At 36.5% G+C, this 5,034-nt stretch overlaps 1 pseudogene; it reads left to right on the top strand.

Annotated features, from left to right (window-relative positions):
• Positions 1-490: 490 nt before the first annotated feature.
• On the top strand, positions 491-2,356 carry LOC149786348 (uncharacterized; annotated as a pseudogene).
• Positions 2,357-5,034: the final 2,678 nt, after the last annotated feature.

The raw sequence follows: 5,034 nt of genomic DNA, 5'->3' as shown, positions 1-5,034 counted from the left end.
AGGTGTATAAAAGGAAATATTCTAAAGCAACATTTTCTTCTTTCATCGAAAATGGACTGAGTCGTTGGCACAGCTAAAATCCACCACATAAGCTTTTTATGTTCAAAACCTCGCCGTATATATATAAATTTTCTGTGCGTTTCTTCAGATGTGCTGTCGAAACTACACAAAATATATTCATGTGATTCAAAATAACTTCATCTCGTCAATCCAGAAGGACAATATAAAACGTAATTTCCAAATGTTTACTTAACCAGTTTTTCAAATAAGCACAACTTATCCCAATAAAAGTAAGATTAAGAAATGTAAAGACACTTAAATAACTAATACGTAAAACTAAATTGAAGGCAATTTAAACAGCGTCCTGAACAGTAACTTTTGGACCCCTTTGAATGATCCTTAAAGATTATGAATTGAAATGATAAACTTTGTAAATATGTGTTTTTATTTTTCTTTTGCAGGTAAATTTTTCAAAACATAAAAACAACATTTACGGAGGGTTCTTACGTAAAGGTTTGAAGGTAAATGTCACTACAAGCGAGGCGAAAGACCGAGATTTGACGAAATTTAGTCATCTCCATACAATGTTAACCTCATTGTCAAGGTCCGAGGAGGGAACGATGTTGCAAAAAAGGTCGAGTGAATTAACGGTTGTCTTTATACCAGTCATTATATTTATCAGCTTACTGATGATCTTTGGCTTGTTCGGAAACTCCATGTTTTTGTATTTTTATGGATGGAAGACAAGGAGAACGCCAAGTATATGCTTTATTTTAGTTCTTACGGTATTTGACCTATTGACCTGTACTTTGGACATGCCTATGGAAATTATTGATTTAGTACTGAATATCACCTTTTACAATGTCGTAGCGTGTAAAATTCTCCGATTTGTAACTTATTTCGCAAACATTGCATCCGCTTTGACCTTGGCGAGCATTGCCATCGACAGGTACAGAAGAATATGTAAACCGCATAAAAATCAACTTTCAAAAAAACAAGTGAAGATTATATGTGGTATTTTTTGCACCTCCGCTTCTGTACTTTTATCATGGCTAGCTTCAATATTTTTTGTAATCGAACCAGTACCTGTCATTTACACCGACCCTAATGACACAACGCATCAAGTGAATATAACGGGGTGCTATTGCACTCTTACAAAGTCGAAATGGTACACCCCTTACGTACTGACGTTTCATGTATTTCATTTTATCGGGTTTGTGGCTCTGACCATATTACTTGCCGTCTTGTATGGTATCATTGCAAGACGTCTGTTCTACTACCGGAAACAACGCTTGGATTTCGCAACAAGTAATCAGAGACGTACAAGAAGCAGAGAATCATCACTAGAACACTCAAATATGTTTTCTTTGCCATCTTCGGCTTTTACCCTTGAGGCTGATTTGCAGAGAGCCAGAGACGATTCTAATTTGAGCGATATTGTACAGCCAGTCAATGGACTTGAAGAATTACATAAGACCATTCTGGATCACAAAGTGGATACAAATCTCGATATAAAACTTTATAATCAAAAAGAGAGAAACGGCAGTATGCAAGGTCCATCGTCAAGCAAGTGTACATCCGTTGTTTTACGGGATACAGATGCTTTAGTACTTTTGAGAACTCGTAGAAAATCAAGCTCGAATACATCGAAGACCAGTTCCATCGAGCTTGAGAAATCAAGAAATAGGAGAGCATCATGGCCTTGCCAAGCGCAATTTACAGAGCAACAGGACAAAGAACATTCTACACAACTGAAGAACGACAGACCAATCAGTGTCACATTTGATTAAAAAACAATGGTACACTCGATGTATTCTTCAGGGAACCAACCATCAAAAGATTCTTTGTCCGAAGGATGTACTACACAACTGATCACGTCAAAGGCAAACAGCAATTCGCAACCGATAGCAGTTCCAGTATACACCGTTAGAAGTAATGAACAATGTAATCCTCCCTGCAAAGGAACTTCATCGTTACAGGATTTGTCCGGTTTACAAGCTAACCCGCGCGAGAACAATATGACTTTGGAAATTAATAGAGACACACCTGGAAGTCAGTCCATCCGTTTCAGAACTGGATCAAGACACAGCAACAGTGTTGTAAAACATACAGTTATGATGTTTATCGTTGCCCTGGTCTTTGTTCTAAGTTTTCTTCCTTATCTCAGTGTCGCCATAAAAGGTTTATTTCAGGACGGATACGAGATGAACATTTCACAGATGGTCAGTTGGTCGGCTTGGAATTGGGATACCGTTCTTATTTCATAAATGGTGCATTTAATCCCCTTATTTACGGTTTCTTCAATTCTCAGTTCAGATACTTTGTGTACAGAAAACTATGCCCCTGCCGTTTTTGAAGGGGGGGGGGTTTGTTAAAATGATGGCAATAAATTAAACCTTATTAATCTTGACCAGTGTTTGTTTTGCTTGTTAAACGCAAAATATACAACTCTCGACGACACTCATTACACAGCTTGAGACTATAGCATATGAGAGGGAGAGAGAGAGAGAGAGAGATTACAATACTCAAACCCCACGATTGAACTCACTCGGGATTAGAGCAATTCTAATGGCTCACCATCGTTAATACCCCCTCTTCTTACAGCATATTTTACACACACACGCGCGCACACCCCCACCCCCAAACACCATGTACTCAACCCCATCCAAAATGATAAAAAGTGAGATAAAAATGGAAAATACGTGATATATATATATATATATATATATATATATATATATATATATATATATATATATATATATATATATATATATATATATATATGCTTTGACTGCAGAAAATATTTTAAAAATCAGTGATTGACATTTTTGTGTATTTGACCCTTGACCCTTTCAAAGAAACCCTAGGCAGGTGTCAGTGATGATACCTATTGCACAGATGTGTAGTACAATGTCAAAATATGCAGACTTTAACCATCGCTTGACGAGAAACGTGGAAACCAGACAAACGAATGGACGACAACCAGTGTGTATTAGACAAGGTTTGGGATAACAAGTTATAAATGAAGATATTAAAATTAACTGTCGGTTATGCATTCATATATACTTATTTCTTTTTGTTGCTGCTAAACTACCAAAACACGATGGCATACTTTCTGCTTCACTCTGTGAACTGATTTCAACTGAGCAGGAATAGAACACAAACTGTCACTACGTCATGTCAGAGAGATCTGCAAGTTACATGTCATGCTCTTTTATCTGGTTTCAGCAACATACAATACCGCAAAGAGCACCTTTTGAAAACGACGAAACGCTAGCTTAACAGCTACTCACAGTCCGAATCGATATTAAGTCTGTTTTCTGTACATCATATTATATTTCTAATCTCTGTTATTAAACCTCTACCAATGTTACCAAACACATACTAGTTCTTGTCATATAATTACGATCAATTATTATACAGTATATATAATTGTCTCATTTATATATCTTTATCAAGCTATGATTGAATCAAGCTTTAATTGATTGCACGTACATATCTAAATTAGCATCTTTGAACCGTAATTTTTCTCTCGCAGGTGAGATATTGTTGTTGTTGTCGTTTTATTTAACGCCATTTTACAAGCACAAGATAGGCCATACATGGCGGACAGTATAAGTGGTGGAGGTTGAACCCTGGAAAACCCGGGAAGAACCACCGACACACGAGGAGAAGCTACTGGCAGGCTTTTTCACATACCCACGTTAGCCGGGCCAGAGACTCGAACCCAAGCAGACAGAGGTGAGATGGCAGTGATCCAGAACGGTGAGCGCTTTAGACCACTCGGCCACTCGGGGCCTCTGTTGTGTATGTAACATATCTTCAATTCCAGTAATAAGGAATAGATCGTCACAAAAGCTTCTGAGAGTGAATGCATGACTTTGTACATTGAAAAAGGAGCTAATAAATCATTGTAGTTTTGTCTTTTGTAACAAATATGATTTATTGCTGTACCTATTGTTTTTTCCTGATCGGATTATTTCTTAAAAAGCAAATATCTAGGCTGAATGGAGTAGCATGCGGGCGATTAAGACTGTCCTTATTGACAAATCTGATCATATATTCCCAAACTTCTAAATCAATCTGCACAATTGTTGAAAGTGCAACATATAAATAGACACAACGTCATTTATCGTGTTATTACCGCCATTCAGATACGTTATGCTATCAAAGTTGTCGTCTTCTTCAATAAGTGAGGATCTAAAATATAATTCTTTAAGTGAGAATATATGATACAACCATTAGAGAATATATGATACAACCGTTAGAGAATATATGATACAACCGTTAGAGAATATATGATACAACCATTAGAGAATATATGATACAACCATTAGAGAATATATGATACAACCGTTAGAGAAATAAAGTCAACGTATACCAGTCAGGAATTGAAGAAGGTTCGTCTATATCACTGTCAGTCGCACATACCACTAAACTTAAAGGTCCTGACCAGCTTGGCTGGTTAGAAAATGGCGTCATATACCTAAACAGCTACACACCTGTTCTTCACTCCACCCCACCTATCTTTCTTAAAACGTTTCTACCAGAGAACTAATGCAACTCAAACCTTTAGCCTATGACGAATTAATTAGAAAGACATACGTAATATTAATTTCCTGAAACAAAATGCAACATCGACTGCACTATTTTAAAATACATTTTAAGTGGGATTTATCTATGCTGGCTCCTTCCGAATGACGATGTCTGAAATTTTATATATTCTCTGAGTTCGTGGTATTTTATGCAAGTTGGGCAAGACTCTGAAAAAAGAGATGCTGTGTTTTGATCACAATTTTAATCTAATTGTCTGAGCAAATTTATATATAAATGTTTATTTTATATCCTCACTTACTGACGAAGTTGGCAACATATTTCATACCGATCTTTTCCACGTGTATTTAACCGTTAATTACACTTGTTTAGTACTCTGAGACGTATTTCATACTGATCTTTTCCACGTGTATTTAACCAATAATCGCACTTGTCTAAGTATTTGTAGACATATTTCATACTGATCTTTTCCACGTG

This window comes from Sinohyriopsis cumingii, chromosome 12, assembly GCF_028554795.1.
Source record: "Sinohyriopsis cumingii isolate HCF-2022 chromosome 12, ASM2855479v2, whole genome shotgun sequence".
Lineage (NCBI taxonomy): Eukaryota > Metazoa > Mollusca > Bivalvia > Unionida > Unionidae > Sinohyriopsis > Sinohyriopsis cumingii.
Note: the sequence above shows the minus strand (reverse complement) of the source record. Positions and strands in the feature narration are given on the sequence as shown.